Source organism: Lutra lutra, chromosome 6 (genome assembly GCF_902655055.1).
Source record: "Lutra lutra chromosome 6, mLutLut1.2, whole genome shotgun sequence".
Classification (NCBI taxonomy): Eukaryota; Metazoa; Chordata; class Mammalia; order Carnivora; family Mustelidae; genus Lutra; species Lutra lutra.
This window is the reverse complement of record NC_062283.1, coordinates 116,009,010-116,035,867: the sequence shown is the minus strand read 5'-3', so window position 1 is coordinate 116,035,867 and position 26,858 is coordinate 116,009,010.

The window sequence follows — 26,858 nt, the reverse complement described above, 5'->3', positions numbered from 1 at the left end:
ACCAGGTTAGGTGTCTCAGGTGGCTCTTGGGTGGGCTTCCTGAGGGAGTCTACAGAGCAGACAGTAGAATCTGTGTCCCTCTGATGCTTCCTGAGAGCCCTGGCTGCTTTTGTCCCAACCTCTCCCATCCCTACTTCAGCAGCACATTTTAGTATTCTGGATGGGATTGGAAAAAATGGGCCTTTTCTGTAGCATCTCTCAGAGTTAGGGAAGGCTGGGGAAGTCAAGCACTCACTCAGGCACACTTGCCTTCTCTGTAGGAAAATCACTGGCTGAGATAGTCTCTCTTGGCACTGGGGTGTGCTGTCTTGGGGGAGGGGAGAGGTGGATAAAGTGAAACTGTTCCTTTATCATCTTCACTGCACCTGATCTTTTTTTCCCCCCCTCTCCCACATGTGTTGGAACTTTTTTTCTGGACTCCTAGACAAGATATTCTTATCTGTGAGTGATTATCAAAATCAATGCATGTGCGTGTATGTTTGAGAAGATGTAGAAAACTCCTATTCCACTATCTTTAATACCTTTTCTAATTCAGTATATTTGTATTTCTATTTTGTACTTTTGTATTTTGATATTTTTGAGCTTTGTTCTGGGACAAAATAAGTTACTTGGAAATAGTTGATTAAGTTTTAATTAGAGGGACTGGGGCTGCATTTGGTCTAGGTCTAAACTCTTCCTATTACTGAAGCATAACCCTTCTGAGCACTATACCCAACATCCCATGAATTATGAGGATTTCTGGTCTAGTTGATAGAGGCAGATACTGTTCTTGTATGTATAAGTACTGGGTACTGTTCTCTCTAATCTTCTCAAGTGACCCCCCCACCATTGGGTAATTTCTTTCCTCTGACGTGCTAATCAACACTATGCTGAATAATCAAGAAGGAGTCTTTTTAGATCCTCTCACTGTGCAACACTGACTTATTTAATACTCTGTTCTACAAAGTCTAACACCTTGATCTCCCGAGACTCTCAGCTTTGTCTCTTGAACTCATAGAGTCTGTGATACCATGTTCCATCTGGGTCCCCTGATCTGAACTGCAACCTGGGAAATTACCAAAGAGGAAAGCTGGAGCAATTGTAGGTTCACATGATAGGCTCCCTGTCCCTCAGAGATCACTGTCCAGACTCTTGAAGTCCATTGCTTCATATATATATTTTTTCACTTATTTTGTTTGCTTCAGTAGGAACATAAGTTTGTTCTCTGTTCTATTTTCGTCAATAGTGGAAACCTTAACTTCTTCCTTTATATGTTAGAATATAACAACTATCCCTAACTAATTTAGGCAGTGTCTTTCATCTGTTTTAGATTAAGAACGCAAACAAATATAAACCTAAATATCATCCAGTGTTTAAAAGAGAATTTAAAACCATTTTGAGCATTCTACAGAGGACAGGGGAAGTACCAGACAAAAATTCCATTCATTCCATCTTCCAAGAATCCCCCTTCTTCAGCCTAGCCAGACCCCCAAAACTGAGCACTCATTCTGCCCAGAAACACTTTCCAGACCAAGCCTGAGTAGGAGTTTTTCTTTCTCTGACCTCCTATATTGTTTCTTGTATCTGCCTTTCTAATGTAGATCAATACAGACTTTCCAGTTCTCTTTAAAATCCTTTTCTACCCATCTCTTAGATTAAGGCTTGACTTCCAGAGAGGTAAAAACAGAATCCTCTTGACAAAGTGGTCTGTGTTTGTGTCTGTGTGTATGAGAGAAGGGTTATGAATACATATCGTCTAATTTTTCTTTTGCATTTGTCACATACCTTAAGCTTAGAAAAGCAAAAGGCTGAATTAATCACTCTTATAATTAGACAAATCACATCTGTGTCCGTTCCTAGTTTTCTGATTGTTAAGATCTTTTCCAGCTTTAAAAAATTTATGAATCCCCCTGGATTGGATGACTTCCAATCCTTCTGTGTGGTTCTGAAGGCATTTTTTAAGGGATTGAAAACCTTAGTGACAGAGAGTACTGCTGTGTGGCATGAGAAGGCAGGGATCCTGAAGGACCACTGTGTATTTGCCCCTAGGATCCTTACCTGGGAGAGGTGCACCTGTGCTCACAGTCACCATCACCCTCTAAAGATAAGACAAAAGTCAGAAGGGCAGTTTAACTCTGCACTTTCCTGACAGCCTGTGAAATGAATGGCCCTGACGTGGTCTCTGACACTGACCTCAGAAGGCATAAAAGTCTACTTTGAATAAGCAATCCCATGTGGCTATGGAGCTGAGAGCTTTTCCTGAGAGGAGCACCTGGGAAGGCAAATGGGGTTGTCATCCTGGAAGCACTCTCACATGATTTCATCTTGTCTTCATATCTGTGTCCAGTCTTTTCTGCAAAACAGAAGAGTGTTAAGCATGAATTTAGATTCAGGAGAGGAAAAAGAAAATATTGTGCATGATAGTAAGATGGCAATTAAGTATTTTAAATTCATGTCTTTAGGCAGAAACAAATGAAAACCCAGCTTAGGATAAAAATTCCTTCATTGATTCAGTAAATAGTGAATGCCTACCAAGTGCCATTACCATTCCCAGTATATGCTCGTGCAGCAGGGAAAAAAAAAAATAAAGATCCTGTCCTCGAGGAGCTTTGATTTGTAACTGCGATTGCAAAGGTGTTATCGCCACTCTGTGAAATGTCATAGGGAACAGGAAAGTGTCAGATGACAGGGGATGCCAAATTCCTAGTTTTCGTGTTCAAAGGAAAGGACAGAAACAGAATTTAGAAGCTCTGTGCCATTGACATTGTTGGGTAAGATTACGGAATGGATTTGAATCCTTAACCCAAGAAAAAGGAACTTCCGTGTGCCCAAGTACGCTGTCATGTGAACAGCTTCGCTTTGCTCTGTGACTGTTTAATCAGATGGGGAAGTCAGGGGAGCTCTATGCACACAGCACATCTTGATTTCAGCAAGACATTTCATAGTGGCTCCATACCACGTTGAGGGTTGGTTTGAAGAGTATGAGCTGGCTGAATAAACACTCTGAGAGTCTAGATTCAATGGATTGATACAAAGTTGGAAGGAGACTTAAAATTTCAACTGATAGAAATATGCTTTCCTGTAATATAACAGAGGCTCTTGACAAAAAGAAAAAAAAAAGAACATTTAATTGTGAACCATAAGCACAGGTAAAAAGTGAAATAAAAACATCTGCCTCATAAAATTTATGCGAGATTATGACTTCACTTGCTTGCCACATAATAAACTCTGTAAATATCACTCTGACCCCTTGCTCCTTGGCTCAAAACATAAAGTTTACTTTTCATCCTATTCCTGGAGATATGTTTAAATATCACCATTACTAAAAGAAAATATATGCATGCTATGATTCAAACAAGATTTTGCTCTTAAATGTTTGATAAAAACTTAAAAGAAAGAACCTAGAAACATTTAATAATTAATATTTGTGCTTTTTAATAAGAGTTGAAAATACATAAAAATTCACCCTCTTAAATATGCACATTTTCTTATAAAAGGAAAATGGAAAGCATACTTAAACATTTTCTCAATATAATGTATATCCTCAGTTTGTCTTTACTGTGAATGTTAACAGCTGAATGACAGCCTCATAAAGATAAATGCACAAACATGCTTTTTGCAGCATTATTTGAAATTGGAAAAATAAAATAAAATTGTGCCTTTAGGGGAGTGGTCACGTAAGTTATAGTACATCTCTACAGTGGAATTATATGCAACAATAAATGATAAGGAAGTAGACCTATAAATAATGACATGGAAAGACTTTAAGAAAATTAAGAAAAAATGAAGTCTTGAAACTATACAGTATATTTCCAATAGTATAATGAGCCAAAGGACAAAGGATGTGTGTGTGTGTGCGTGTGTGTGTGTGTGTGTGAATGCATAGGAATAGACCCTAGAAGATGATACTTAATCTCTGATAGTGGTGACCTTTGATGAAAGAAAAGGGAATCATTACAGAAAACGTGAATGGGACATTTATATTTTGTTTTTGTTACTTCTATATTGATCAAATCTTTTAGACAAAAATGCATTCATATTTTTTAATTCAAAGTAAAATATTGATAAGTGCTCAGAATTATTGGTCAAGAGAAGAATTCTTCTTTAAGCTATCTCTCAAAGAGCACAGTGGTACTAGGAGAAAAATTAAGGTCTCAAATCCAAACTATGATTTATTTGTTTAAATAGAAAAGTGAAATAATATTCTCATGATTACATTTTTCTTTAAAAGTCTAATTTGTTATACAAAGAAGCAATTTCTCCATTTGCAATTAGTCTTCTCTAAATAATAAAAGCAAATAAAATTACCAAACTTTCTTTTTTGCAATCATTACATGAAAAGACCTAAACCAACAATATAAGAGGGAGATTCATTAACTAGATTTTATTTTATATTTTCATTTTAATTAACTTGTTCAGATTGACCCCCAAATGGAGTAAGAGCTCATTTTCCATTTTGAAAATCACAAAAGGGATGCAGGATTGTGATCGTGATGCTCTCCTCCTCTCCCTCCTGCTGCTCTTCTTTTTCCTTTCTTCTCTTCCTTCTCTTCCTCTCCCTCCACTTCCTCCTGCTTCTCTGTCTACTCCTTCCTCTTCAAATGGCACTTCTTTTGCTCATTGAGTTACCAGATCAGAATACAACAAATAGAATTTGTTGAACCAACATCAATAAAAAAATTTCTAAGTATTTTTCTCAAGGAAATCTTTGGAGAGATCATCTTAAAGCTCAGTGTTCCCAGCAGTACCTCAACCACATATTCTGACCTTTGCTTTTTTCCACTTTTGACCCATAAGATTTCAGCGACTGCTGGGTATAAAATAAAAGTTCCAATGCCAATCAATCATCCCACTTGAATTTAGATATGTTCCAGAGAACTAATTGGTCTTTTCGTAGGGCAATGCCTTTGATGTTGCTGATGTCAAAAATGTCATCCCCTCCTGCTAGAGACCTGTATCCTTCTGCACAGGTCACAGCTTTTCTGTCTATCTTGGCAAGTTATATCTGCTTTTAAAGAGGCTGTCAGATTGGTCATAGGTCATTTAAAGCACTTATTTTGTAAATTGCGGGTGTTTTATTCTCTCAGAGGTGTCAGAGCCCTTTGTTCTTATTCCTTTCTAAATTTTGCCATGGAGAGAAAGAGCTGTCATAAATCACCTTCTTTGACTTTCTCTGGGTTGGAACTGTATCCTTCAGCTCCAAGAAACAGTTACTACCACAAAGATTATTTTGTCCTGCCTATTATAAAGAAAGAGACAAATATAAAAAATCATTTGTAACCATTTGTTTGGTTGGCGAGCCCATTCTGGTACAGTCATTGGCTAGCCATCCATGGCAATCTACAGGGAGATGGCCTTTCTGTCCCACTGGATAAGGATAGGAACAAGACTTCCACCAATGTTCTTAGTCTGTTTGCAACACTCTTTCTATGAACACAGAAGAGACGAAGGAGAAATGGTCTAGTTTTAGAGCTTGACAAGTATGCATCTGTAAATGAGCTTCATTGTGAATATGTGTGGGTCTAAATTGTTTTCTTATCTTGGTTGAGCAAAACAAACACAAACAAATAACATTCCTCGGCTCAGCATAGATCTGCCTTGAATCAGCATGGATTCTGGTCCCCTGACACAAATTCAGTAAATAAGAAATGCTAACCATGACTGAGTCTAAATTTTCAGCCATCCCATTTGAAATCAGAATTTAGGTGGAGTTACAGAAAATAAAGTGATGCTTTATTCATTCAACAAATACTTATTTAGTATCTCCTCTGTTCTAAGCATTGTTCAAGGGCTTGGAAGCAGAGCTGAAGGGAAAACAGGGAAAAAATCTTCGACCTGGGGAGGCAGACACTCCGGTGCATACACATGACTGTGGACTGAGGATCAACCTGCTACATGTTGGGACGGCTTGGAGTTTGCTAACAATCTTCCTTGACTGCGTAGTTTTGCTAAAGTCCAATTATTATCCCTGGACACTGGCTGTGATTGTCCCAAGACTAACGAGGCAAAGATAACAGTGGACTGTCAGAACTAATTATGGATTTTGAAAATATAATGATTCTAATAAGGACAGACATGAACATGAAAGTATACAAAATGTCTTAAAACACTTGGACACACATAGTGTAGTAAGAATATGGCTGAATAGAGACTTTTTAGAATTTTGCAACAAACTTTCCTTTTGTTTCTGAAGTACCCCCCAAAAAGAGTGGCAGGTGAAGCAATCTAGGGCCCATAATTCAGACTCAAAATTCCTCTTAAAAGCTATATAGAGACTCTGGAATGTTACATGATAATGTTGTCAGAGGTTTATGATATATAAACATCCTTATTGCCTGGGCCAACACTCTGAGGTTTTCATCTCAGCTAAGGACTTGGGTTAGGATAATTCTGTAATGGGAATGATGAACTTTTGGAAATATATATATATATATATATATATATATATATATATATAACTTGGAAATAGAAGCTGTTTTCTGAGAGTGAACCTCATGACATCGGAAAGAGATATTTGGAAGTTAGTAAGCATTTTAGGGATGCTGCAACAAAGCAAATATGTTAAGCTTTCCCATATATTGAAATATGGCCTGAGCAGTAGAGGCTTAGTGACAGGGTTCATAAAATAGGTAACAATTTAGTGATTGTGGATGAATAATTTTTCAATGTAAGATAATTTTGAGCATATCAAAAACAAAATAATTGTCTAGAAAAAATTTCAGAAAATTAAGATTAAGAACAAAAATTAATAAGCTGCCTACACTTTTTGGAGGTTAGAAACTGGTCCAGAGGCCATATGCTTATACCAGATAATCTAGTTCTGTTGACCTCTAATAGTTTCGACAAGGTCTGGATCAAGTCCCATTCTGCTCTCAAGTTTTTCCTGACTATATACAAAGACTTCCATCCTCAATTTCTTCTGACTATGGAAGCCATTAAAGGAGGGAGAGGAGATGTAACAGCTCATGTCTACTGGTCAGTCAGTGGCTCCAAGCTTTGATAAGTGGAACCTTGGACCATGCTGAGCAGGGCAGAATGACATCTTCCATAGCAAGTCAAGTCCCAGTCTGGTACTCTAAAGGCATTTGAGGAACCACAAAAAAAAAGCACTTTCTGCAGGTTTCCTAAAAACTATGTGTCAGAGCAAAGGAACTCTAGTAGAAAATGGGTATATCATTTATGTGTTGGCCAAAGGCCAGGATAAGGTAATGCTGTTGCAGAACGTTAGCCCATAATGAAAAATCAACAGCCTCACAAAGAAGGTCAATATCATGAAAAAGACATTAAAAATTCCATGGAATGCCCCATGAAATAGAGTTAATATGCTAAACACCTTATAAAACAGACTTAATAGACCAAATATGAAATAAAAGAGAAATAACCTTAAGTGAACTAGATATACAAAACAAAGAATGTTATGTACAGTTACATGTCAATAAACTTGAAAATATGGATAAACTTTGGGGAAAACAAGAAAAATGCTCAAATTGGTGAAAGAAAAGATAACAAATGTGAACAGATTGATAACCAATAAAGAAATAAGAATGCAATAAACAGGCATGTTCTTCAAGTTCTAGACCTAGAGAATATTACAAGTGAATACTATCAGAATGTCAATGAACAGATTGTATTTCTCTTTCTCAATATGTTTCAGCAAATTAAATCCATATATTAAGTTGGGCAAAGTGTCTAATTAATTTAATTATGTAAGTGTAACTTACATAAAGTAATACTAAGAAGTAAAACTATCTAAGAAAACAGAATTATAAACAAATCTCAAACGAATATAGATGTAAAATTCTAAATTAACATTAGCAGGTCAAAAAAGAGCAGGATAGCAACAGAATGATACATTATAATTGAGTAGATTTTATCCTGGAAATGCAAGGGTAGTTAAATAGCTGAGTATCTTCCTGTATTTTCCACCACATTAACAGGGGGGATCACATACTTTTTCATACATGCAGAAAATCATTTGAGAAATTTCAGCACTTACTATAAAGGCTTATAGAAAGCATGAACAGTTAAGAAATTCCCTAACTTGATAAAGGCTGTTTTCCAAAAACCCAAAACAAATGGACAAGGAATTATAAGAATATTATTTTCAAGGTTTAGAAGGAAACATGGATTTTGGTATTATTACTCCTATTGTACAATATATTATGGACGGTCCTGGAAAAGGGAGTATGAAAAGCTATATGGAATTAAAAAAACAAAGAAGCCATTATTTATGGATAATTTGATAACTTACCTAGAAACCAAAGGAAAAAAAAAAGCCCCAGAAAATCTATTAAAACCAACAAACGACTTCAGCAAGATTGTTGGATTAAAAAAAGTAGCCAAAGTCAGCAGCATCCCCCTGCACCAGCAAGAACCCAAAAGATAATATAACAGAGAGCATACAATAAATATGTGAGAGTTAATCTAACAAAATTCTATTAAAAGACACAATATAAGGTCTGAATAAATGGATATTTACATTTTGTTTGTAAACTGGCCAATATAACATCAGGAAGAAGTGAATTTTCTTGGGAAATATGGAAGTCTTTTTAAAACAAGCCACAAGAGTACCAGCAATGAAAAATCTGCATTATTTTACAACACCACGCAAGATGCCCCATTTAAAGTAAAACTCTAGGAGCACTTGACTGCCTCAGTCTGTGGAGCATGAGACTTCTGATCTCAGTATTGTGAGTTTGAGCCCCATGTTGAGTGTAGAGATAAACTAAAAATAAAATATTTGTAAAGGTAAAAATGAAGTAAAAATCTAAAGATCAGTGACAGCTAGGAAAAATTTGTAATACAGATAATAAGAAGACTCAGTATCAACAAAATATGAAATTTTTACTACATCAGTAAGAGAAAGCAACCCATTAGAATTATAGTCAATCAAGAGCTATGAAGAGGTAATCACAGAGGACAGCATTAGAATACCAATAAGCATAGGAAACTGTGGTCAACTGCACCAGTAATCAGAGATATCATTTTAGAAATACCAGCAGAATACTATTTCCCCCTCTCAGAGCCACAAAAAATATAAATTCTGGCATTATGAATGTGTTATTGGCAAGGGCTATAGGGCACTGATTCCCAATCATGTACACATCAGAATCGCCTCAGTGGTAGTAGTGGTGGTGGTGTTTGGCGGGGGGAGGTTAGTTAGAAAGTTCTCATGCCTGACAACCATGCCATTTGATAAAGACTTTCAAAACCATCCCTAGGACATAGTTTTCAAGAAATATCATGTAGGATGTGCTATTTAATTTCAAATATTCTAAGGGATGTCACATCCTAGATGAGACTGACTAATGTGAATCTAATGAGAAGAATAAGTACTAATAGATGGAAGTTGTAGAACATTAGAATAACTTATAGTAATAGTTTCCAAAGAAAGGAGGATCTGTTTTTTGAGATGGAAAGCTGCTTGTTGGAAGAGATTGGTAGATAGAGTAAATGACCTTAAAATGACTTGTAAAAATGTGATACTAGAAAAACTGGTTATAGTCCAACCTGAATCATTCCCCGCACCCCTCCACAACCTTTTTTTTTTTTTTTTTCTTTTTGCCTCCAAGAATTCTTGACTTAAGTGTTTTTTCCCTAGGAGGGAGACATAACCCAGAAGGTATGGTTGTGCATTCTCAACTCTTGTGTTCCTATGTGTTTGTTTATTTTCCATTTTTGTTCTTTTTTTTTTTTTTTTGGTCCCTCTAATTAGAGAACATGATGGAGAAAAGGAATCTCATACCTCACATGGTACATTTAACGAAATATTTCCCACCTTGGAAGAGAATGGGAATTTTCCTTCAACTTTGTGGATTTTAATGGGCTCCTGCTTCAGAGATCAGGTTTATGGTGATCACTTCACTGTTTAGAGGCTCAGGAATTTTGGAGTATATCCTTGTAGAGGACTTGAGGTTTAGCAATATGGAGCTTAAAAAGCCCTGATTTCAATGCTGCAATTGCTTATTAAGAACAAAAGTGACTAAATTCTCTGTACCTATATAATGAAACTTTTACTTGCAGTCTGGCAAGAGTAGAATTTTTTTTTTTTTAATTTTATTTTTTATAAACATATAATATATTTTTATCCCCAGGGGTACAGGTCTGTGAATCACCAGGTTTACACACTTCACAGCACTCACCATAGCACATACCCTCCCCAGTGTCCATAATCCCACCACCCTCCCAACCCCCCTCCCCCCATCAACCCTCAGTTTGTTTTGTGAGATTAAGAGTCACTTATGGTTTGTCTCCCTCCCAATCCCATCTTGTTTCATTTACTCTTCTCCTACCCCCTTAACCCCACATGTTGCATCTCCTCTCCCTCATATCAGGGAGATCATATGATAGTTGTCTTTCTCTGATTGACTTATTTCGCTAAGCATGATACCCTCTAGTTCCATCCACGTCGTCGCAAATGGCAAGATTTCATTTCTTTTGATGGCTGCATACACATATTACATTGTGTATATATACCACATCTTCTTTATCTATTCGTCCGTTGATGGACATCTAGGTTCTTTCCATAGTTTGGCTATTGTAGACATTGCTGCTATAAACATTCGGGTGCACGTGCCCCTTCGGATCACTACGTTTGTATCTTTAGGGTAAATACCCAGCAGTGCAATTGCTGGGTCATAGGGTAGTTCTATTTTCAACATTTTGAGGAGCCTCCATGCTGTTTTCCAGAGTGGTTGCACCAGCTTGCATACCCACCAACAGTGTAGGAGGGTTTCCCTTTCTCCGCATCCTCGCCAGCATCTGTCATTTCCTGACTTGTTAATTTTAGCCATTCTGACTGGTGTGAGGTGATATCTCATTGTGGTTTTGATTTGTATTTCCCTGATGCCGAGTGATGTGGAGCTCTTTTTAATGTGTCTGTTGGCCACCTGGATGTCTTCTTTGCAGAAATGTCTGTTCATGTCTTCTGCCCATTTCTTGATTGGATTCTTTGTTCTTTGGGTGTTGAGTTAGCTAAGTTCTTTATAGATTTTGGACACTAGCCCTTTATCTGATATGTCATTTGCAAATATCTTCTCCCATTCTGTCAGTTGTCTTTTGGTTTTGTTAACTGTTTCCTTGGCTGTGCAAAAGCTTTTGATCTTGATAAAATCCCAATAGTTCATTTTTGCCCTTGCTTCCCTTGCTTTTGGCGATGTTCCTAGGAAGATGTTGCTGCGGCTGAGGTCAAAGAGGTTGTTGCCTGTGTTCTCCTCAAGGATTTTGATGGATTCCTTTCTCACATTGAGATCCTTCATCCATTTTGAGTCTATTTTCGTGTGTGGTGTAAGGAAATGATCCAATTTCATTTTTCTGCATGTGGCTGTCCAATTTTCCCAACACCATTTATTGAAGAGGCTGTCTTTTTTCCATTGGACATTCTTTCCTGCTTTGTCGAAGATGAGTTAACCATAGAGTTGAGGGTCTATTTCTGGGCTCTCTATTCTGTTCGATTGATCTATGTGTCTGTTTTTGTGCCAGTACCATGCTGTCTTGATGATGACAGCTTTGTAATAGAGCTTGAAGTCCGGAATTGTGATGCCACCAACTTTGGCTTTCTTTTTCAATATTCCTTTGGCTATTCGAGGTCTTTTCTGGTTCCATATAAATTTTAGGATTATTTGTTCCATTTCTTTGAAAAAAATGGATGTTACTTTGATAGGAATTGCATTAAATGTGTAGATTGCTTTAGGTAGCATAGACATTTTCACAATATTTATTCTTCCAATCCAGGAGCATGGAACATTTTTCCATTTCTTTGTGTCTTCCTCAATTTCTTTCATGAGTACTTTATAGTTTTCTGTATATAGATTCTTAGTCTCTTTGGTTAGGTTTATTCCTAGGTATCTTATAGTTTTGGGTGCAATTGTAAATGGGATTGACTCCTTAATTTCTATTTCTTCTGTCTTGTTGTTGGTGTAGAGAAATGCAACTGATTTCTGTGCATTGATTTTATATCCTGACACTTTACTGAATTCCTGTACAAGTTCTAGCAGTTTTGGAGTGGAGTCTTTTGGGTTTTCCACATAGAGTATCATATCATCTACGAAGAGTGATAGTTTGACTTCTTCTTTGCTGATTTGGATGCCTTTAATTTCCTTTTGTTGTCTGATTGCTGAGGCTAGGACTTCTAGTACTATGTTGAATAGCAGTGGTGATAACGGACATCCCTGCCGTGTTCCTGACCTTAGCGGAGAAGCTTTCAGTTTTTCTCCATTGAGAATGATATTTGCGGTGGGTTTTTCATAGATGGCTTTGATAATATTGAGGTATGTGCCCTCTATCCCTACACTTTGAAGAGTTTTGATCAGGAAGGGATGCTGTACTTTGTCAAATGCTTTTTCAGCATCTATGGAGAGTATCATATGGTTCTTGTTCTTTCTTTTATTAATGTGTTGTATCACATTGATTGATTTGCGGATGTTGAACCAACCTTGCAGCCCTGGAATAAATCCCACTTGGTCGTGGTGAATAATCCTTTCAATGTACTGTTGAATCCTATTGGCTAGTATTTTGGCGAGAATTTTTGCATCTGTGTTCATCAAGGATATTGGTCTGTAGTTCTCTTTTTTGGTGGGATCCTTGTCTGGTTTTGGGATCAAGGTGATGCTGGCCTCATAAAATGAGTTTGGAAGTTTTCCTTCCATTTCTATTTTGGAACAGTTTCAGGAGAATAGGAATTAGTTCTTCTTTAAATGTTTGGTAGAATTCCCCTGGGAAGCCGTCTGGCCCTGGGCTTTTGTTTGTTTGGAGATTTTTGATGACTGTTTCAATCTCCTTACTGCTTATGGGTCTGTTGAGGCTTTCTATTTCTTCCTGGTTCAGTTGTGGTAGTTTATATGTCTCTAGGAATGCATCCATTTCTTCGAATTGTCAAATTTGTTGCCGTAGAGTTGCTCATAGTATGTTCTTATAATTGTCTGTATTTCTTTGGTGTTCGTTGTGATCTCTCCTCTTTCATTCATGATTTTATTTATTTGGGTCCTCTCTCTTTTCTTTTTGAGAAGTCTGGCCAGGGGTTTATCAATCTTATTAATTCTTTCAAAGAACCAGCTCCTAGTTTCGTTGATTTGTTCTACTGTTTTTTTGGTTTCTATTTCATTGATTTCTGCTCTGATCTTTATGATTTCTCTTCTCCTGCTGGGTTTAGGGTTTCTTTCTTGTTCTTTCTCCAGCTCCTTTAGGTGTAGGGTTAGGTTGTGTACCTGAGACCTTTCTTGTTTCTTGAGAAAGGCTTGTACCGCTCTATATTTTCCTCTCAGGACTGCCTTTGTTGTGTCCCACAGATTTTGAACCGTTGTGTTTTCATTATCATTTGTTTCCATGAATTTTTTCAATTCTTCTTTAATTTCCTGGTTGACCCATTCATTCTTTAGAAGGATGCTGTTTAGTCTCCATGTATTTGGGTTCTTTCCAAATTTCCTCTTATGATTGAGTTCTAGCTTCAGAGCATTTTGGTCTGAAAATATGCAGGGAATAATTCCAATCTTTTGATAATGGTTGAGACCTGATTTAGGACCAAGAATGTGATCTATTCTGGAGAATGTTCCATGTGCACTAGAGAAGAATGTGTATTCTGTTGCTTTGGGATGAAAAGTTCTGAATATATCTGTGATGTCCATCTGGTCCAGTGTGTCATTTAAGGCTTTTATTTCCTTGTTGATCTTTTGCTTGGATGATCTGTCCATTTCAGTGAGGGGAGTGTTAAAGTCCCCTACTATTACTGTATTATTGTTGATGTGTTTCTTTGATTTTGTTATTAATTGGTTTATATAGTTGGCTGCTCCCACGTTAGGGGCATAGATATTTAAAATTGTTAGATCTTCTTGTTGGATAGTTCCTTTGAGTATGATATAGTGTCCTTCCTCATCTCTTATTATAGTCTTTGGCTTAAAGTCTAATTGATCTGATATAAGGATTGCCACTCCTGCTTTCTTCTGATGTCCATAGCATGGTAAATTCTTTTCCACCCCCTCACTTTAAATCTGGAGGTGTCTTCAGGTTTAAGATGAGTTTCTTGTAGGCAACATATAGATGGGTTTTGCTTTTTTATGCATTCTGATACCCTGTGTCTTTTGATTGGGGCATTTAGCCCATTAACATTCAGGGTAAGTATTGAGAGATATGAATTTAGTGCCAATGTATTGCCTGTAAGGTGACTGTTATTGTATATTGTCTCTGTATCTTTCTGATCTACTTCTTTTAGGGTCTCTCTTTGCTTAGAGGACCCCTTTCAATATTTCCTGTAGAGCTGGTTTGGTATTTGCAAATTCTTTCAGTTTTTGTTTGTCCTGGAAGCTTTTAATCTCTCCTTCTATTTTCAATGATAGCCTAGCTGGATATAGTATTCTTGGCTGCTTGTTTTTCTCATTTAGTACTCTGAATATATCATGCCAGCTCTTTCTGGCCTGCCAGGTCTCTGTGGATAAGTCTGCTGCCAATCTAATATTTTTACCATTGTACGTTACAGACTTCTTTTCCCGGGCTGCTTTCAGGTTCTTCTCTTTGTCGCTAAGACTTGTCAATTTTACTATTAGGTGACAGGATGTGGACCTATTCTTATTGATTTTGAGGGGGGTTCTCTGAACCTCCTGGATTTTGATGCTTGTTCCCTTTGCCATATTGGGGAAATTCTCTCCAATAATTCTCTCCAATATACCTTCTTCTCCCCTCTCCGTTTCCTCTTCTTCTGGAATCCCAATTATTCTAATGTTGTTTCATCTTATGGTGTCACTTATCTCTCAAATTCTCCCCTCGTGATCCAGTAGCTGTTTGTCCCTCTTTTGCTCAGCTTCTTTATCCTCTGTCATTTGGTCTTCTATATTGCTGATTCTTTCTTCTGCCTCATTTATCCTAGCAGTGAGGGCCTCCATTTTTGATTGCACCTCATTAATAGCTTTTTTGATTTCAACTTGGTTAGATTTTAGTTCTTTTATTTCTCTAGAAAGGGCTTTTATATCTCCCGAGAGGGTTTCTCTAATATCTTCCATGCCTTTTTCGAGCCCGGCTAGAACCTTGAGAATCGTCATTCTGAACTCTAGATCTGACATATTACCAATGTCTGTATTGATTAGGTCCCTAGCCTTTGGTACTGCCTCTTGTTCTTTTTTTTGTGGTGAATTTTTCCACCTTGTCATTTTGTCCAGATAAGAGTGTATGAAGGAGGAAGTAAAATACTAAAAGGGTGGCAACAACCCCAGGAAAATATGCTTTAGCCAAATCAGAAGAGATCCCAAATCATGAGGTGGGAGAAAGGGGATAAAAAGAGGTTCAGAAAGAGAGAAAAAAAAAATTAAAAAAGGAAACCCATAAAGAAAAAGTATAAAAAGGAATATATATATATATATATATATATATATATATATATATATTAGATAAACTAGTTAAAAAATGTTAAAAAAGAAAAGGGTAAAAGTTAAAAAAATTTAGCAGAAGAAGAAAAAAAAATTGAAAAAGAAAAAAAATTAAATTAACTGCAAGGCTAAAGAATCATAGGGAGAAAGCCATGCGTTCTGTGCTTTGCTTTCTCCTCCTCTGGAATTCCGCTGCTCTCCTTGGTATTAAAACTGCACTCCTTGGTAGGTGAACTTGGTCCTGGCTGTGTTTCTCGTTGATCTTCTGGGGGAGGGGCCTGTTGTAGTGATTCTCAAGCGTCTTTGCCCCAGATGGAGTTGCACCGCCCTTACCAGGGGCCGGGCTGAGTAATCCGCTCGGGTTTGCTTTCGGGAGCTTTTGTTCCCTGAGTGCTTTCTGTAGAGTTCCGGAGGGCGGGAATGAAGATGGCAGCCTCCAAGTCTCCGGCCCGGAGGAGCCGAGAGCCCGGGGCCCCACTCCTCAGTGCGCCCCCAGAGAACAGCGCCCAATGACTCCCGCCCCCCTGGCCTCCGGCCGCGCTCCGAGCTGACCGAGCCTGAGACCGGTTCAAGGTAACCCCGAGCTGAGAGTCACTCCTCGGCTCTGTCTCTGTAGCCGGCTTCCCCGTTCTAATACCTGTGAGCTCTGCGACACTCAGACACCCCGATCCTTCTGTGACCCTGCGGGACCTGGGGCACGCTGACCCCGTGCGGGCTTCACCCCGGTTAAGCTTCTGGAGTGATGTCCCTCAGCGGAACAGACTTTTAAAAGTCCCGATTTTGTGCTCCGTTGCTCCGCCGCTTGCCGGGAGCTGGCCCCTCCCCCCGCGGTCTGTCTTCCCTTTGCTTTGGATTCACTTCCCCACCAGTCCTACCTTTCAGAAAGTGGTTGATTTTCTGTTTCTAGAGTTGCTGTTCTTCTCTCTTCGATCTCCCGTTGGATTTGTAGGTGTTTGTAATCTTTAGATAAGCTATCTAGCTGATCTCCCGCTACCTGAAGTAGTCTCAGCCTGCTACTTCTCCGCCAAATTGACTCCTCTCTCAAGAGTAGAATTTTTAAGGCAAATAATTATATATCACCATTCAAACAACTCCTTTGTATGATACATCCATTATTATATAAATATTGATTTTTCTTACTAAGAAGATGGAAAATTGCTTTTATTTAGTTAAAAAAAAGACCACCCTTAATCCACATTTATGTATGTACATTACCATATGTATAATACACTATACGTATATATTTCCTTCTGACAATTTACTCCAGGAGATTATAAATATAATTATGGGCAGAAGAAGAAATAAGGTATCTATTACTCCCAAATGAAAAGTACTCAAGCTTTTGAAAGAGGTTATGAGGGGCCCCTGGTTGGCTCAGTCCATTAAGCCCCTGCCTATGGCTTGGGTCATGATCCCAGAGTCCTGGGATTGATCTGCATATTGGGCTCAGCGCTCAGCTGGGATTCTGCTTCTCCCTCTGCCCCTCACCCCACTCAGGCTCTCTCTCTCACTATCTCTCTCTCAAATAAATAAATAAATTCTTAAAAAAAAAAAAGAAAGAGGCTATTAATCAGTAGAATAGACAGTGAAATTGAGTTGATTTGTTACTTAGACTATCATCTTGAGTTCCTCATCTATTTGATTACTCTTAATATCCAGATTTCTTAAATTCTCTGGTACCCTCATTTTTAAGGAAATTACTTTCAAGTTCTTGGCTCAGCAAAGATGAGAAGGAGCACTAATTGGAGGGGTAGCATTCAGTGTGGTTAGGGTGTGGTGGGCATTGTACAAAATACTTCACAAGAATGGTTTTACTGGAGTCTTCTTCAGGCATAACTATTAGCTTTCTTTTGCATGGGACAAAATGAAACTTAGATTAAATCATTTTCCCAGGAGCACACAGTGTGTAGCAGAACTGTGACTTGAACCCAGTGCATTTGACTTTGCCCATGGTATATTAGTCTATGGGAACTTCTTAAACATTGAAGGAGAGGACTTTATAAAAAACCCTATATTAGAAAACAAAACAAAATCCCATGTTACATATAAACAGAGATAGGGCCAGGTATCCATTAAATCAGTTCAGTTTTATATGAAAATACTTTATAAAGGAGTTTTTACGTAATTTTTATAAAACTCAACAGTGATATAAAACTGCAGTCAAATGCTGAAAGAAATCATTGATTTATAATGCTTTAATTCAGACTTTGTGATTAATTAATACCTGAGCTAGATGAAACCTACCTGTGCATGTTTTTAAGAGAAGAGCATTGTTTACAAAATTACCGCAAGTGATATTTTTAACACAGTTAAAAATAAACTCTTACTGCATGTTTTAACACACTCATTCTTTGTGACCAAATGGCACAGCTAAATTCAGGGCATCCCATTAAATTCAGACCTGACATGATCTCCTTTTAGAAATATGTAACAACTAGCTCAAATTACGCTAAGTACTTTGAAGTAATAAAATATAGCTTATTTAAAATATTTAATAGTTCAGATATTTCTCAAAATCAAACGAAACTTCTGTCCAGTAATTTTTGATTAATGAAGTTTTATTATGTCTATTTGAATCAATGCCTCTAATTCCCATTATTTTTGAAGAGATACGGGAGTGTGTTAAGACGTTCCAGTTGTAGGATGTGATAAACATTCATTTTCCTTTTAATAAGCATTTGCTTTTATTAGCTGAAGTTCATGCTACAATATTTCTTCCTTTTAAATTTTATATTCAAATTGGTTTTAAGTCCAAGCACCTGAGACCAAAGCTTCCTAGTGTTCTTAAACCCTGAATGATACAGAAATCTCTAAATTTGGAACGCATTGTTCTTCCTTCCCAATTTGAGGACTCTGCTTGATAGGTAAGTAACAACTCACCACAGCCCTTGAACAAAATTACTAATGCCATTTCCAGTGCTGTTCTTATTGTGCTGCACCCCTGACTCCAAAAGCAATAGGGCTCAGCACAGCATAGGTGCTTGTTCTCAGCCTGATCAAACAAGCTTAATTATGACCTCCAGATAAAGGTACTGCCATTAAGCCATTGAATTATCACAGATAAGGCCGAGTCTCCGTTACTGTCTGATGATAAATCACAGCTAACAACGGCAGAGAAGTCAGAGCTCACACAGCTAATCCTTCAGAGGTTTTGGATGGGCTGGTTCTCCTACTGTTTTGCATCTATTTACGTTGCACTCAGAACCCCCAAATGGCCTCTGCTTATCTCCAGCTTTAGATAATTTATGCTTTTTGCTGTGTCACCTCACGGCTGAAGCTGTTATCAGGAACAGAGGAGGTTTAGGAAATCGGATCCACTGAAATGCTAATCCTCCTGCCAATTACGACACAAAAACAAGTTTTCTTCACTGATTTGCTTTTGTTTATTTGATACTGCCAATGTGGATTTTATGATTACAGTTTAGGACAATTGTTTAGCTCCAAAACAAAATAAGCATTTAATTTGACGAGCTTCCTCTTTTCACAAGAGCGGTTGGGCAATTTGCACTGATTCAAATGGCCAGATGGTTTCCTCTCTGTTTGTCACTGACTAAATAGATGTGTAAATATTTTTATTTTCATAGAGGGCTGGTCTTGAGAAGAGAATTTGTTGAAACCCCTCTCAACGGTGGGCTTCTGCTCCAAGATGCACTCATCCTAATTTAGATTCTTTGATGTAAAGTGTCTTCTCTGTGGAACTATTTCACATGGAAATATGATGCCTGTCTTGGAATTTCATTATGATGAATTTTTTTTCATCCCTTACTGCTGTCCAAGTTTTATGAAATCTTATCTCTGAGAATTTTATGAGGTTGTTTGACTAGTAGTTAAATGTATTACTTTCCATGATATGAAACATTCCTAAATGAATAACTACCAAGCCCATAAAATTCTCATGTGCTTATTAGCATAGTATAATGAAAATTGGAAATGCAAGGTTAGACTGTACTTTCAAACAGGTAAATTAAACTCACACCTCACTGTAGCTGTTTTTCTATTTGTTGTTTCTAAACAAGATTTCTAAGGTTTTAAGGTTGGGAAGGATGAGGCCCTCCAATTGTCATGATTGATCACCAATTATTCAAGTCTTCTTGTGTTGACTGTTGATGCCAGTTTTTGAGATAGTAATCTTTGGAGTGATAAGGGAAGCTACAAAATTAATTCAACCTTGAGATTCCATTACACTTAATGTCACCTAATAGAACATTTGATATTTTTAATCCTAGTTAAAGGCTTTTTCCCTAAGCTATTGCTGATGGCAGAAGTGATGGAAAAGAAAAATATCTGACTTTATAACTTCTGTAATTCTTTTTCCTCTGGGTATATTTCAGTGTATAGCATTTATGTAGGTGGCTTCTCAAATGGCTCCTTGATTCTTTTATGGAAATGTAAGGTAGGTGTCTGTATTTTAAGTTGAGAATGAAATGATCATATTCCCTCATATATAAAAGCTGCTTCTCTTAAAGGACTTGTTTCTACAAGGTATCCTAAAGGTGAATTTAGAAAACTTTCCTAACTTTTTCTTCTAAGGGATCACAATTTTTATAAAATCTGGATTAGTAAAACCCATGCCATTCCAGAAACTACATAGATTTGAATTTTAGGTGAGATCTAACTTATTAACATATACCTTGAAGTTAAATATTAAGTCACTAGCCAAGTAATACACTTCATTGTTTGTTCTGTATTTATCTGTGGGCACATTATTTTTTCAAATTGTCATTTCTGTTTTATTTTGTTTATTTCTTTCCCATTTAACCATGTTTTTAGATATCGATTTCAAATTCCTCAGGTTCCAACAGACTCTACTATGAACCTTCACACTTGTTTTACTTGTATCCAGGTCTATGGTAATCAAACTCATTGCAAAATTGCCAAATTGTTTGCTTCTCTATATGTGGAATGACGTTTTCTAAAAGAAGAGTGAAAGCATTCTTTGTTTTATGCCACAAATAAATCATGTTGTGAACAGGAAGTCAGTATCAGTGTGAATTTAGAAATAACCATGTCTGCTGCCTTATTTGGCTTTGATGCACAAAAATCAGAAATTAAGTAACATTAAGAAATGTATGTGTGTGTGTGTGTGTGTTTATTCATCTCAATCTATTCAATGTTCTCCTACTACTACAAAACACAGTAATCTCATGTGTCATGGAGTCCTGGTGGATAGAATGTCCTTCACTGAATATAGAACAAAACAAAACCCAAACAAAATACAAAGTAAACAAATGAAAACGGAATAATTGGCCTGCTTGCTAGTGATAATATTTTTTTTACAGGAATGGAAAACAATATGATAAAATTAATTAAGCATGAAGGAACAATAAAGTCCTATTTTGTGCAACTTGGGAGATGGTCTTAAATTTTATTAGTCTATTTGTTTTGAAATGATAGTTCTCCTGTATTACCTCTACTCTCAATCACCATCTTTGCTCTCCTCTGATTCTTCTCTTTTCTCTAAGAGAAGTCTAGGTTCTTTTGGCATAAACTTTCTTACTCTGCTACCGAAGGAGCTCTTCTTTGAGGGTACACATTTTCTTCTCTTCTAAAACCTTTGTTTTCTTTTTGATACCATTCCCCTGCCTTCTTCCTGTTCTCAGATACTGTGCTGTTTGTTTAACATTTTACACATGGTCCTCACAGTAGTGACACCTCAAATGATTTTACTATGAAATTTGTCTCTGTGATAGTAAAGCCTTAAGTAAATGAAAGAACACTTCTGACCTTAATATGAGAAACATTAAGTGTTTAAAGTTTTAAAATTATTTTTCTGAAAAGATGTGCTATCCTTATGACTCAACCTAGCAAAGTTCAGGGAAATGCGCTTAGGCAAATCTCTGTCTGCTGATAGAATGTGAAAGCGAGTGAGAGAGAGAGAAGTGGAGAGAGAACGGAAGAGGAGGAGAAGGAGAGAAGAGGTAAAGAGAAGAGACTGGTCTGTAAAGGAAACTGCAGGATTTGAATATTGTATTTCTCAAGACCGAAATGGGTTAGTCAAAAAGGAAGTTACCATCAAATCATATACACAACTACTGACATTGCCATTTTTCTCTACCTCAAGCTTGGGTCCCTCAGGATCAGTGAGAAGACTATTAAAGGCTTTTTATTGATCTGTCACTCCTCCAAATTCTTAACATATTTATTGTCCAGACTACATGATTTAGGACTTGGCTATAAATTATCTTGTACCAGTCTTTAGTTGTCACATATATGTAAATTTTATCTTCCCAAACAGATTCTGATTTCCTTGAGAGTAGAAATGCCTCCTTACTCTTTGATACCTTCTTAGCACTGAGGTAAGTGTGTGGCCCATAGATACTGGCTCTCAGTGTATATTTGGAGATGTATTGAGATGGAGTAATCATAGATGATGATCAGTGACCAACTACTCAAAGGTGGGCTCCATGAGACCCTCTGAGGGCTTGGGCTTAAGAATGACACATGTTCATAAGAGGACTTTGAAGGAGATGGCCCTAAGAAGCATAAACTTTTATTTTTCTGAGAGGTCAAGTGACTACACAGCCTGGTAGTTGGAAAGACACTGTGGAATTGTTTAGAATACATAGTTTCTTCTGTACCCTCTGCAATTTAAGCCAACTGCCACAGATACCTGAGATCATACAAAGAATTCTGCTTGGACACATTTTTAGTATTTCTCCATAGGTATTTTTGGCAATTTGATATAGTTCTGTTTTGTGTTATGCAAAAATACATAACTATTAGAGTAGGGATCTTTAAAACTATATTTAGACCAAGAGGAATGAGAACAACAATTTTGGCATTGGCTACAGAGAGTGAGGATTTTTGTCATAAGTGTTTATACCCAGTTCTATAGAGTTGCAATAATCATAAAGCCAAACAAAACCAAATGACCACATGTTGTGGTTTGAGTTAAGTAAACAACTAAGGAAAACATGGAAATCACTGGATATCTATGTAAACTTGCAGTTTGTTCCCTGGTTTATGCACGTGTATTCATCTGAGGTGTTGACTCTGTTTTATGAAAGCATGCCGAGAAAAAAAAAATATTGGCTTTAGGATTTTATTAGATTCTTTTTTTTAGAGGAGAGAAGTCCAAACCTTTTATAAATCTTGCAAGCCTCTCTAAATCTGTGAAAAATATTAGAGTCCTCTAGAGCAAAGGTGAAAGTGCTTGTGTTTATTTTTTTTTTCTCCTGTTTTTCAACAGGGAAATCTCAAAGGCAAAGACATTTCTTTCTATCTCACATTAGTGTTTAGTACACTGGTATGGAGACAGGGCTATTTCTCTGGAGATTCTGGTTCCCTTTTCCAATCTCTCCCATGTTTATTTGTAGGAGATATCAAGTTAAAGAGCAACCTTGAATGGAAGAAAGGACAAGAAAAGACACTGAAGCTCAAGGGGCAACCAGGGAGAAATGGAGTGAGGAAGATGCAGCTACCTTGATTGAAGGTTGGAGTGGAAAAAGACTTTAAAAATCTGATACCCTGATTCTACAAATAAAGAAATCAAGGTCCAAAGGCTGTAAGTAACTTAAACATACTCACACAAGTAATCAATTAGTGGCAGACAGGGATCTGGATCTCCTTTTCCTATTTCCTACTTCTAAGCCTTTCCCCCAAATCAAATTGTCTTTCCTGCTGCAAGCGAATTGTGAGGGAGAGAAGAAGTCACACAGTTTGAGCATCTTCTCTGCTTTTAAAATGTTTGCTGTCAGAAACCCGAGCTTTGCCTTTTCTTGTCACTGCTGAGGACAAATCTCCAGCCCAATGGTCAAGTCCCGTAATTCATTATAACCTAAAAAAACACAGGCTACCAAGCTAAATATGGAGTATTTGTAACTGATTGAGTGACTGCACATTGGCTTGGAAAGTAAACTAATGTTTGTTCATCCCTAATGAAATAGAAAACAGACTATGTTGTGTTGTGTAAATAGCCCTATAGTGGGCCTGCGTATTGTTCCTGACCGGTGAGCAGGTGTTTAGACCTGTTTTTGAGGTAGCCAAGGGAAAGCACTGGGTTAAGGGGTGCGGGTGGGGAGGGGTTTGTTGGCAGCCAAGGCCTGCCTGAGATCAAGAACATAGTGGGTTGGATGAGCTGGCTCCACATGCTTTTGTATTCTAAAAGCTCATGGCAATGAACTGAAAAGAAATTTTGTGAGCTAGAGAGCACAGAGAACGTATAAGAAATTGCACTGACAAGGTTGTGTGATCACTGGGGGAAGGAAGCATGCAGTATACTCTTTGCACAGCATGCCTAGTCATCTTCGGAAGAGATGGAATGTTATGAGGATTCATCCCCTCTTCTGAACTGAGGGACTGATAGCTGATTGTGTCACCAATATTTTAAACGACAATCTAAGGTGTGTGTCTCAAAGGCAATAGAAAGCCAAAAGCTCATAATCATTCATCTCTGTGCCATTAATGAACAATGTTGCTGCGTGCTTCTTTTTGATCTTTAAAGCAAATGGAGAGGAATGTGCAAATGAGAGCTGTCTCTCCTTGCCTCTGTGAGAACTCCGGCAACAAGGACATGGTTCTTGCTGTGTGGCATTGTCAGCTGGATGCCAGCAAGTCCCGGCTGCAACGTAACCAGATAAACTTGCACATAGCAGAAGGAAACACCGGCACTCTTAACATGCTGGTGTTTTGTTTTGTTTTTTGGTTTGGGTATGAGTCTTAACTTTACAAAAGATTATGGTTAGTTATCAATATGGAGGAAGCCTCAACAGTTCTCAAATAAGAGCACATCATGAAAAAGAGGGTTTTTATTTAGCATCTGCCTAATGCAATTTTCAGACTGTTAGAAATTAAACACAGAAGCTACATGGAACCAGGAAAGCATTTACTCAGTCACTCATTCATTTATTCATCTATTTGATGGCCCACACATTAGATCTTATTCTAAAACAAGATCTGTTAGGAGCCTAACATCAGCATTTAGAGATGTGTAAAATGAGTTCATATGTTTTCTGTTCCTTTAAAAAAAAAGGTACCTAAAATAATGGGGATATATGTTATTTTTCTAATCACGAGCACATTTAATCTATCTTTCTAAAACAAATCCCCCAAGCATTGTTTCATGATGCGTCACTAAAAATGACAATGGAGGAGCATTAAATGAACATTTTTAATGGATTCTGACTCCATTTTTGATATGTCCTTTTCTTGTCTCACTTCTGGTAAAGTCACCCAGAAGGCTCTGGAGCTCTATATCTTGTGCTAGTGGGAAGGAAATTCAAGCTCCCAAACTACCCTACCTGCTTGTGCCTGGAAACCCTCACCCCAGCGCTGCTCATAAAACACAATCCCCAAGTTGATTGCCTCTCTTCGCTCTCTCAAGTGATTTTTGAACTTGCGTGGGAGCCACCTGTACCCCTCGTTGCATGAGTAATGAACATTTTCATACCTTCTTGGTCCATGCATGGTGTCATCTGTTTTAATATCTGAACAAAATATTAGAAGAGTTGGTCCTGTCACCCCTGTGGGTGACCAGATGGTAATATTTAATGTGTAGATATTTTATATAAACTATCAAATGTAACTTTAACACAAACCAATGAAGTAGGTAAATCACTAATGAAAGAGCAGACTTGATGTGATTAAATACATTGCAGAATATCTATTTACATCTGACACTAAAGTCCATATATTTTTTTTTACAATATGTGTTAGAGAGATTGTTTTTAGCTTCAAAGGTCAGAAGATCCATACAAATGTTCAAATGATCAGCAGATAATTCACAAAAGAAGAGTAAAACCAAAACTGATAAATTCAGGAAGTCGTTGCTAGAGACACAATGATATCTAATGAATAAGAGGGATATTTCTCATTCCAATCCATTTCTCATACATTTGAATCTATTTTGATCAATAAGAAGAACTTCCAGAAGCCACCAAAAAAATTTCCTCCCCTACGACTAGATTCACATTGGGAAGCCTCAACCAGTCACTGGCAAAGGGATTGACACCAACTTGACTAGCCTGTATATTGATTGTGCTTCATCCTGGAGGAGGAAGGGTCTGCTAGGCTGAGCCTATAAGAGGAATATCATCTGAGAAAATTAGGGGCTTTGGCCCCAATAAGAAGAAGTGATGCCTCTTGAGCAAACAATCACTAGTGTCCACTATTCTATCTTGTTCTATCTGTATTTAATACACTATTTTGCAGAGTAGTATTTACTAGCTCATATCTCCCCAGGTCAAACACTAACAACTGAGAAGCCAACTAGACCACCCCTCACCCCCCACCTTTACTCCTGCTCTCAAGGGCAAGCAGTTTGTCATTCTGAGTCTGGTAGTTACCGAGACTTATCAACAACCAGGGGTAGCTGGATTCCTGGCTCTGCTTGGGTCCTTCTCATGTGGGCTACTTGGTTGACTAAAGAATGGCATCAAAGCCCAGAGGAGCGGGCAAGATGAGCAGCAGATCTTAGAAAGATGTCAGTGTTTGGGAATGTGTGCACTCTATCACCAGAGGAGGTTCATGTTACCCTGGACAGATGAAACCCAAAGACCAGAACTAGCGTTTTGGCTGATTTTTTCCTGATCCTACACCTGTGGAAATGCAAGGAAAGCAGAAAACAGGTCACTTTGGGTGTCTCTGGAAGACGCTGATAGCCTGCCATTGAAGACATGAGAAGATAAAAAAGAAAGAGAAAGAAAACTCTTGGTAGTTTTAACCTGTAGAGAATTCCTGCCCCACATACAATTTAACCCCCAGAACTGAGCTTCAGTGAGCTGCTTGAGAAATAACTGAATATGGCCTGATTAAGGGGCCATAGCAGCCAGAGAGAAGAGGATAGGGGTGAAATACTGAATATACATCAGTGACATATGAGCAAATTAACAACCAAATTAAAAAAAAAAGCAAGGAAAAGAGAGAAAAGAAAAGAAAGAAAAGAAAGAAGGAAAAAAGGAGAGAAGGAAGGAAGTGTTGAAACACAAATGCAACACACACACGCACACTCCAAATTCCTAATTTGGGAAGTAAAAAATTAAACATACAATGAAAGGGGACAATGGTGATTATTGAGAATAGATGATCCAAGGAGAAGAAATACTTCAAACTACAGAAAAAAAAAAAAGTGATAGAGAAATCACAATGAAAAGAGAAATTGTGAGAATAGCTTTAACAATAAAATCCAAGATGATTGGGAAGGAGGGAAAAGGAGTGGATGGGAGTGAGGTAATTACTATACACTTTCTAGAAATAAATTTTCCTGAACTGAGAGAAGATTTGAGTCTAGAAATTGAAAGGGTTGACTAAGTTCCAGGATTATTTAACAAGAAGAGATACATAGCCTGTAAATTATTGGCAAAATATGTGAGCTCCAAGGATAAAGAAAAGTAAGGTATGTTTCCAACTTAAGAGAACAAGTTACCAAAAAAGGAAAAATAACCAATAATAAGGCATAGGCCTTATTATTTGATATCAGAAGCTAATAGACAATAGGAGATTATTTAGTACTCTCAAGAGGAAAAAAAAAAAAACAGCGTGTAAAGAATCCTACTTAGTTTTCTGGTAAATATAAAAACTCAGTTTTCC